General features: G+C 46.0%; 1 long non-coding RNA gene across 1 annotated transcript; it reads left to right on the top strand.

Annotated features, from left to right (window-relative positions):
• The first annotated feature begins 3,516 nt into the window (after positions 1–3,516).
• Positions 3,517–5,729, top strand: LOC103649990 (uncharacterized). The gene is made up of 2 exons (XR_563839.2): positions 3,517–4,869; positions 5,506–5,729. It is a non-coding gene; the product is annotated as an uncharacterized lncRNA (long non-coding RNA).
• The last annotated feature ends 4,792 nt before the right edge of the window (positions 5,730–10,521 follow it).

Below are 10,521 nucleotides of genomic sequence, written 5' to 3'. Positions count from 1 at the left end.
GACAAACCTTCTAGAATCTCTTTAGTAATCTTCTCTGTGTTTGTTCTTGACATAGATTCAACAAACCCGACGATAAAAGGATCCGCGGTTTTCCTTTCTTCAAACACCTTCGTCTCCTTAGTGAGTTTCGTTTCTGCAGTCATTTTCTTTTCCTTTGTCATCTTCTCCCCAGACATGGTGAAACACGTCTTTTAACCGAAGCTCAAAAAGCTTGAAAATCTAGCGAGCGCTAGTAAGCAATAGCTAAGAGTTTGAGAAAATAATGCAAATGGCAGAAACAACATATCAAATGCTACCGCTGTGAGTTCATATTTATACGCCTAGCGCGCTGCAACTTGGAGGGCCCCGGCTGTCATTGATTGTTGTTATTCTAGCAAAGGGAAGGTGTTTTTTCGGACCTTCGGCTTAAGGCCTTCGTTCACGTCACAGTCTGAATTCATTGATTATAACAAATTAATACTGCGAGGGGCTACTGTTGGGGGCCTTCATCTTCCGAAGGTCCTCAAAAACATGATTAACAATGTTTCTCAAGTGTAATATATGTACAGGAACCTTCAGACTCGGGATAAAGCTGTACACAATATGGAAATCAGGGTCGGAGCGAAGGTTGAACCAGCGCCAAAGCTACGCGCAAGGGAGCTTCGGCTCAGTAGTAGAAAAAGGAACTAACTTAAGAAGGAAAAGGCTATTTAGTCCTCGATAGATTATTATCGAGCTAATAGTAAACATGAAGGGTATGAATGTAATTTCACACAGGCTGCGCCATGTGCCTATAAATAGATGAACAGTACCCCCGTACTGTTCACACTGACTTGTACTCGCTCGTGCATCATGTCTGTACCTTTGCCTTCTGTCAAGCCGAAGGTACAAATGTAATTCAATATTGTCCTTATTCATTCATGATTATATAAAAAAGATATATTGAAGGTTTCATATGATTATTCATGTTATTTCTCATGTTTCATATGCTTCGTCTTTCATTAATATATGTTGTGATGATGAAGGTATGTCCTTAGGGAAATAATGCTTTGAAGGACGAAGGGCATTAACCATTAACCTATTTTTGTGTTGCCTTGTTCTTAGATCAAAGCATTTGAGAACAAGTCCCCAACAGAGCCATACTGGGTAGAAGATGCATTAAGAGACTCGGATTGGGTGTTAGCAATGCAAGAGGAGCTCAACAACTTCACGAGAAATGAGGTATGACATTTAGTTCCACGTCCTAACCAAAATGTTGTAGGAACCAAGTGGGTATTCCGCAACAAGCAAGATGAGCATGGTGTGGTTACAAGGAACAAAGCCCGACTTTTGGCCAAGGGATATTCACAAGTCGAAGGTTTGGATTTCGGTGAAACCTATGCACCCGTAGCTAGACTTGAATCAATTCGCATATTACTTGCCTATGCTACTTACCATGGCTTTAAGATTTACCAAATGGATGTGAAAAGTGCCTTCCTCAATGGACCCATCAAGGAAGAGGTCTATGTTGAGCAACCTCCTGGCTTTGAAAATAGTGAGTACCCTAACCATGTTTATAAACTCTCAAAGGCGCTTTATGGGCTCAAGCAAGCCCAAAGAGCATGGTATGAATGCCTAAGAGATTTCCTTATCACTAATGGCTTCAAAGTCGGAAAAGCCAATCCTACACTCTTTACTAAAACCATTGCAAATGATTTGTTTGTATGCCAAATTTATGTTGATGATATCATATTTGGGTCTACTAACAAATCTACTTGTGAAGAGTTTAGTAGGATCATGATTCAAAAATTCGAGATGTCTATGATGGGGGAGTTGAAGTATTTTCTAGGATTTCAAGTCAAGCAACTCCAAGAAGGCACTTTCATCAGCCAAACAAAGTACATTCAAGATATACTTACCAAGTTTGGAATGAAGGACGCCAAGCCCATCAAGACACCCATGGCAACAAATGGGCATCTTGACCTCGACACGGGAGGTAAATCCGTAGATCAAAAGGTATACCGGTCGATGATAGGATCTTTACTCTATTTATGTGCATCTCGACCGGATATTATGCTTTCCGTATGCATGTGTGCAAGGTTCCAAGCCGATCCTAAGGAAGTTCACCTTAAGGCCATGAAAAGAATCATGAGATATTTAGTTTATACACCTAAGTTTGGACTTTGGTACCCAACGGATCCAGTTTTGATTTAGTAGGATATTCAGATGCCGATTGGGCAGGGTGTAAAATTGATAGGAAGAGCACATCAGGGACTTGACAGTTTCTAGGAAGATCCCTGGTGTCTTGGCTTCAAAGAAACAAAACTCAGTAGCTCTTTCTACCGCCGAAGCCGAGTATATTGCTGCAGGTCATTGTTGTGCGCAATTACTTTGGATGAGGCAAACCCTTAGGGACTATGGCTACAAGTTGAGCAAAGTCCCTCTCCTATGTGATAATGAGAGTGCAATCCGCATGGCGGAAAATCCTGTTGAACAAAGCCACACTAAACACATAGCCATTCGGTATCACTTTTTGAGGGATCACCAACAAAGGGGGGGATATCGAGATTGCTTATGTTAGCACCAAAGATCAATTAGCCGATATCTTTACCAAACCATTAGATGAGAAAACCTTTACCAAACTTAGGAATGAGCTAAATATACTTGATTCTCGGAACTTTAATTGACACTTTGCACACATAGCTCATTTATATACCTTTGATCATATCTCTTTCACTTTGGTACAAATGCATAATTCTTATTATTTGTGTACCAAGGCTATAACTAATGTGTTTTCAAGTACATTTTAACTAAGTCATAGATTGAAAGGGAAATGGAGTCTTCGGCGAAGACAAGGCTTCCACTCTACTCTATCGGTATCATTTACCCTTCGTGAAAGGGAAATGTGCCCTTGGGCCATTTCTAAGTATTTTGGTGATTTAGTGTCCAACACAAGTGCCTAAGTGTAAAATGGTGAACAAAGTACAAATCAAGGATAAAGGTATGTTTCTCAGACTTAGTACATTGTTTTAGAGACTAATGTATTGTAACACCCCAGGTGTTTATATTCCGCTCGACAACGAGTACGGATTTAAGCACGTAATCAGTGGATAAAACAGATGCTTAATTTTAATCATCTTCCCCTATCGCGATTTTAATATCGCATCTGTTCCGTTTGTCGCGAGTTCGACATCGTTTTTATTTATTTGGGCTCTTCCTGAATTTTCGTGATGTTCGAAACCTAGTTATTCCGAAAATTGGTGCGTTCGGTGATTATCCATCGCTCGCACGAATACAAATTCGGAAGCTTGATGTGCTTTTACGTATTTTATCCCAAGCAGATTAATTTGAACTCGACGACTAGAATGTTCGGGGCAAAATAGTCTGAATCGCGCGTTGTCTGAGAAAAATCATGCGCGAGATTAATAATCAGGAGAATTTGGTAATTAGAGCCGGACTTGAATAATTTCTAATCGATTTAACTTCAACGAAATCAGTCGTAAATTAAAATACTGAAGCCGAAATCCGTCTTATTCGGTCTATTTGCATCATGTCCGAAGCAAACCAAACCACCATAATTATTACTGACAGCAAGTGATTAGTAGATAATTTAGTTCGCTAAATCATTAAAATGAAATGTGTAGCTGTATAGCATGTCAACCCAGTGTATATCCCTAAAAATCTGCAGCCGTCGTTATCCTTTTCTTCCCTTTGATTTTTATCCAGACAATCCTATCCATCCGGCCGCTAGTTGAAAAATCTGCCGCCGCTTTGGGCTGTAAAAATCCCCCGTGAAGACTTATCTTCTTCCCCAGCCATCTCCTCTAGCGCTTGGCTTCCTGCTTATCGGCTTCTCTTCCTCCACGCGCCAGAACCTCCCTCCGAGCTCGCGCTCAGTGGAGCTCAATCCCTGCCGCGTGTTGCTCCTGCTTCCTCCGCGCCGCGCGCCCTGGTGTCTGCGCGCTCCTCTCCCTCCCTGAGCTCTGTCTCACGCGGCGTCTCTGGTCTCCAGCAGCGGAGCTGCTTCTTCCCCAGCCCCGACGCCGTCGGCCGGACCTCCCTCTACCGGCTGTGAAGCTCGGTTCTGGCTTGGATTCCCGGCGTCCCTCCATCCTGCCTGCGCCCCCTCAGCTCGTGGAACCCCACGCTCGCCGGATCTCCTCTGCGTCACGCGCCGGGCCTGCTCTCTGCTCGCTCCGCGCACCTGGCTAGCTTCTGCTCGGACCGATCCATCTTCTCAGTCGCGCGCCGGTTGTTTCTTCCCTGCGCGTCGCGATCTCGTCCTGGCTTCCTTGCTGCGGTCGTCCTGGTAGCCACACCCAGCTGAAGCCCCTTTTTCCCGCGAGCTCCTCCCAGCTAGCTGTCGAGCTCCCTTTCGTGCGTTCTCCTGTGTTTAGCCTTGATGCGCGCGCTCCTCTGCTTGCCAGTGTTCCCAGCTCGCCCGACCGTAGTGTTAGCACTCCTCGACGTCGGCGTTGAGTTTGGGACCCTGCTCGCTGTCGCGGCCGCCGTTAAATCGTCGGAGTCGCTCAACTCGTCAATCGCATCTGAGTCGGTCGTTGATTTTCTATTCGCCATGGTACAACACCGTTATTAAATCCGTTCTTCAACCCGCCATGGCGTTCGTCGTTCTCTGATCCCAGCCCGAACCATCCGTGCGCTCGCTCCTTATCCATCAGGTTTTGGTGTGTTCGCGTTTATCGTCAAGTCGTCGAACCTGTCATCCTCTACTCGATCCCTCTCATCATCTCGCTCCTGAATTGATCTCGTCGTTGTTCCGTACGTCATCAAGAAATCCCAAGAATTAGGTGAAGACGAAGCTAGCAGCGCGATATTTCCCAAGCGCTCGACAAATTGCCTGGATCGGAAAATCGCTACCGATCTCGCGGATTCGTGTCAGCTGTGAAAACGGTAAGCTGATAAATTATTTAGAATAGTTCGATCGTTGAATAAATTAATGTGCTAGCGCGATGCTCATTAAGGTGCTCAATAAATTGCGTAAGTCACGAAACTCTCGTCGACTTCGCAATTCTTGCGATTATTGAGCCAGGTTCTGTTATAGCGAGTTATTTCGCTATTTCGGCCAATTAGCGGAATTAGTGTACCGAGTAGAATATTAATAGGCTTGTGTAATGAGGAAATATTTTAATTACTTCTATAAATGTGTATATATTTACGATAAAGAAGTGTTTGAGTAATTGTTGACATGAAAAACATGTGAGGAGTAAAATAGAATTAAAATAATTCTTTATGAGCGATGTAGTGTAATTTATAAAACGAGGGATAAGTTTAGAATTTAATTAATTATCTGATAAGTTATGATTAGGCTAATTGTATTTCATGTGTATAGTTTGTTGTTCGTGATGTTTGCGTTAGGTTCGAGAAGCGTAATTATTGCGTGTAGTCGTATATTAATAACTAGTGATTCCGTACAAAATTGTACAACGCCTCGCCGCTAGATGTTTAAATTCGCCATCGCGTAGCACTATTTAGGGTTTTTGATATTCCTGTCTATATGCATTCATATGCATAATGCATTTCATTCAGGTGCGATAATTAATCACGTGATGCGGAAGATGACTCAAGTCGACCCCAAGCGCGGGCTAATCCGCAGGATGAAGCTGATGGACCAACCTGACGATGGTTAAATCAAGCAAGTGCTCGATCGAAGAATACTCATCAAGTGGACGTCACCTAACCAACACTAACCTAGTGTTACCCAGGCAAGCCCCGGTGCATGCAACCCCTTCCTTGTGTTTTTAAATACTTTTCGCACACTTAAGTCTAGTGAAATGTGCATTAGGTTCATAGGAGTTGCCTGGAACCCTTTGATGCATTGCTTTCCTTGATATCCATACCTTTATAGATACTTCTGTGAAGTATCAAAATTATGATTTACAAAAATGCTTAGCCTTGCTTAGATCTTGTGGATAGAGGTTGTCCTCAGTCTAACCCGGGAGTGGATGGCTTCTACCTGCAAGGATATTTTCATTTGGAGCAATAGTGGGATCTTACTGCAAAGTTCCCTGTGATGCTCTTTCATCCTAAGGAACAGACACAATCCTAAGGATGGAAATACTTAAATTGAGACTTGGGTTAGGAACAGGTGATGTTCTACCCAGGTTGATTAAGGATTAATGCGTATGTAGGCGTGCTGACCGAGGACCCTTTAACTGGTCACATGCCTCGTCATGGGTAAGCCTTGCCTCGGGCAGACTAAGGCCAGAATAAGATAACACGAAATGTGCGTGGAGCGGTGGCGAGAGTAGCGTGTACCCTCCGTGGCAAGAGGCTGGACGGTGGTGTATCTGTGCTCTCGGTTTGCGTGAACCTGATCTGGTCTTAAGAACCCCGGTGGCGGGTTGACATATGCAAGGGTTAAGTGCTACATATGTCGTGTGATTGGAGATCCTCAGCTGAGTATAATCGATTCGGATCGCCGTACCTTCGCGGTTATGAAGACTTGGTCACTTTTCTACAACCTAAAGTCAGGATGTGAACACTATGGATAAAATGATGTTGTATTGATGAGATGTTGAAATTAGACTAGATGCAAATAGAGTCTATTAATACTTAATATGGGGTTAAAAGATTGAAAGTAAGGACTCACTTTAGTAAGCTATTTCTGCAAAAGTATAAGTTGATTTTTGCTAAAGCCTCTCCTTGATTCCTATTTATCCAGCATACCCTTGAGAGTCTTTTCCTTAGTCGGGTAAGACTTGCTGAGTAATTCCATACTCAGGGTTTTATTCCCTGTTGTTTTTCAGGTTTTAGTTTTGTGCTGCTGATGATGGTGTTAAGTGCCGGTGGGCTCGGCCTTCTTATAAGTCTAAGTAACCCTTCTATACTTCTTATTGAGGATGATCCCTTGAGCTAGCATATATATTTCAAACTTATACTTTTGTAATCACTCCGATAAACTAAAGTAAAATTTTTGTAACCTGTAAAATTTGGTAGTAAGATTTCCGCTGCAACAATATTGGTGTGTGTGATTTGTGTTACTTAATCCCGCGGTTCTGGTTGTAAGTGGTTTATCCGATGTCCTTGGGGCAATCGGACAGATCCTGTTAAGTTATCTGGTGCACATGCATAGCTGTCTGAGGTCTTTGAGACAAGGACAGGTGCATGTGGGCCCAATAACTTGGGAGGTTCTGCCACATGTATTGTGTCTAAGTGCTGGAAATAGGAAAAATCCAATTGAAAATGTCTTGGCTCGAGCAGCCAAGAATCTGCTCAGTCTAGGAGCACCGGACTGTCCGGTGGTGCACCGGACAGTGTCCGGTGCGCCAGGCTGGTTCGAGCGAAGTGGCCGCTCTCGGGAATTCACCGGCGACGTAAAACTATAATTCACCGGACTGTCCGGTGTGCACCGGACTGTCCGGTGAGCCAACGGTCGGTCGGGCCAACGGTCGGCCGCGCGATCTGCGCGGGACACGTGGCCGAGCCAACGGCTAGAAGGGGGCACCGGACTGTCCGGTGTGCACCGGACATGTCCGGTGCACCAATGGCTCTCAGGCTGCCAACGGTCGACTGCGCCGTTTATGGAAAGAAATCGGGCACCGGACAGTGTCCGGTGTGCACCGGACTGTCCGGTGCGCCAGTCGACAGAAGGCAAGATCAGTCTTCCTAGATTGCTGTAACACCCAAATTCTGAATTTGGGATTGGTAGAAGAAATCTGAGCAAAGTACCCTTGATAAATAATTAAATGTTATAAGCCACCCTTTTAAAGGTAAATGATCATAATAAAATAACAATAGTTAAAATAATTCATAATAAAGATTAGACATCGAAAAATGTTCCTATCAAAACAAAGGGAGAATTTTTGAATATACCTTTAATTTGACTACACACCCAAAATAATAATATATTGAAATAATGTGTTGTACTTCATGTTGAAAACATTACCTAATTAAAATAGTAATAAAAATAAATAAAGTAATATTATGTAGAAATTTTGAATCATGTTGGAGTTTTGCTTGTGCATAAATTTGAATTTTAGAATTCAAACTGGTGTTGATTTGAAATTCAAATAGAAATAAAATAGAATTAAAAAAGGGGAAAGAAGCATGGTAGCCTCGACTGGGCTGATTTTCGCTCTCGGGCCACTCCCCTCCCGCAGCCCAGCTCGGTGCCCTCTCAGACTACCACGCGCTTGCTGGCGAGTCTCTGACATCGTGGGCCAACCCGTCAGCGTTGTCTTCCCCGTGTAGGACTCCAACAGACTGCGTGATTCCTGGCAACAAACACACCCGGTGCCGCTGCTATCCCATCAAATCCGGGGGGTTGCACCGGCCAAACCCCCACCGGAATCCTAGGAGTCTGCCGCCCCCATGGCCCTGCCCAGGTACATATAAGATGGCCCCTGCGACCTCCCATAAGCCATCGGCGAGTAAAAGCACCGCTGAGCACCGATTGCTCGGATTTGGGTGGGGGATCAGGGGTGCTCACCGGTGTACATCGTACTTGGGGCTGGTTTTTCCCAAGCGTCTAGAACAAGCAATGAAGGCCCCCTTCCGTGGCAATAGATTTGGTGCGAGCTGATGGCGTCCGTCAGGAGTCCGCTATACAATGACGGGTTCTAGAAACCGAGGTAAATATTTGACTAGCCTAGTTTCGATTCCAAATTTTGTGCTCCCACCGCTTGATCCGTCGGGTGCCAAGGGCCTCTGTTGCTGCAAGTCGATTGCAGTCCGGGAGCCGGCGGTGGCAGTGGTGAACAACAAAGCTGGGCGTTGGCCTGCCAGCGTCACCGGTGAAGGTGCCTCAGACGCCCAAGCCGCCCATGTTGCCCTTCTACTTACCGAACCGCCCTCGCCCTCGCCCTCGCCCTCCAGCTACAAGGGCTCGCCGCCGTACAAACTAAAGCCCGCCGCCGCTCTGTAGTTTATGGGGAAGAAACGACTCCGTCCGTTGATCTGGGAGGTGAGAATGGAGTCACCGTCGCAGTCCTTGGCCTGCATCGCCGATTGAAGTCCGCACTGTGGTCAGGGATGGCCGCCTGGGTGTGTGCTGGCTCATCGTGGCATTGACGGACGACGACGACCCCCGTTTCCAACCCAATTTCTCACCAGACTTGGGAAATCACCGACGATCACACCATGCCGTGGCCAGCCTTGTGGGCGCCTTTCTCGCAGGTAGTCTGCTAACCCATAGCTTCGCCTCATCCTTCTCTACGTACAACACCTATTGATTTGGAATTTGGGGCCCCAATTCGTCGGACGGAGTTCGACGGCGAACTCCTCTGCAGTGGGCTCTGCGGCCGTCGCCGCATGTGCGTCGTAGGTAGGAGGGTTGGGGGAAGGAGTGCGACCGTTGATAGGGATTAACGGTCAAGATCTGATTCGGGTACCGGTTGGCGATGATGCAACCGTGGTCGTTCGATCCCGATCTGGCGGATGGAAAACAGTTTGGATATTTTAAATCTGTGCGGTAGATCTCTCATCCAATGGCCCTAGTGGCGTACTGTGACACCCCAGTGTCACTCAGGGTTTTTCTCAAATGCCAAACCAAGAACCATCATTTTATGTGAACCAAAGTAAGCATGAGCATCAAAACAACTTAAGTAATAGAGAATTCACCAAGTATATACTTAAAAGTAACATGATCAAAACAATTGAGTCTTTGAAAAGATAAGAATGTGCAACCCTAATTAAAAACCCTAAAGTGAGCCCCATGAGCAAAATTCAAGAAAATAAGAAAAAGGGAATGAAAAGTTTAAAATTATGATTTGAGCCAATTATGAAAATTAAAGAATATTTAATGGGCAACAAGAAATGTTGAGAAAGCTTAGCCAAAATAACTCAAATAAAACCCCAAATCAAGCTTCTCATGTGGGGACTCATTGGGATTTCTAAATTTCAGAATTCTGAAATTCAGACCTTGAGCCAAAGATCAGGGATGTTCACCTTGATCCCTAACTCGAATAGTAATGGCCCCATTGACAAAATTGTGTCTAACTAACCCCTCTGTCGTGTGCCAGAAGATGGCATTGGGACGCGAGCCCTAGACACGACAAAACCTTGGATTTGCCTCGGGTTTGGGCAGGGAGACAGACCAGATTTCCTCGCTCCATATCTCTGCAACCAGTAGGCAAAATCCTATGACCCCCACACAAGAATGGTAGCTTGTAGGGAGGAGAAGAGGTTTTGTGCACTGACCAAGGCGAGAGCAGGCTCGGATGAGCGACCACACGCGCCAGAACTTGGGCAGAACGCACGGGCACACGTGTTCGACCCTGGTCGGCACGCCAGAGCTCGCCCAACCCGCGCGCGCGCTCACCCCGGCGTCCGGTCAAGTCCGCCGCGCGCCCACGCCCTCGGCTGTGCCCGCCCGCGCCTATAAAGCCTCCCCGGGCGCACCTCTCTTCGCCCCGCACTCACCCTCTCTGGCCAGCCACCTTTCCTTAGCTCCGGCAAGCTTAATTTCGCCTGCCATTGCCGCCAGAGCTTCGGCCGCCGTGGCCAGCCAACTCCAGCCACCCTCAAGCCCAGCCAGTGCTTCGGCTAGCTCCGCCAGTAGCCCGTGAAGCTTGCCAAGCCCTCGGACCCGACCGGATTTCACCG

This window comes from Zea mays, chromosome 3, assembly GCF_902167145.1.
Source record: "Zea mays cultivar B73 chromosome 3, Zm-B73-REFERENCE-NAM-5.0, whole genome shotgun sequence".
In the NCBI taxonomy this organism is placed as follows: domain Eukaryota; kingdom Viridiplantae; phylum Streptophyta; class Magnoliopsida; order Poales; family Poaceae; genus Zea; species Zea mays.
The sequence above is the reverse complement of the archived record's forward strand: the minus strand, read 5'-3'. Positions and strand labels throughout refer to the sequence as shown.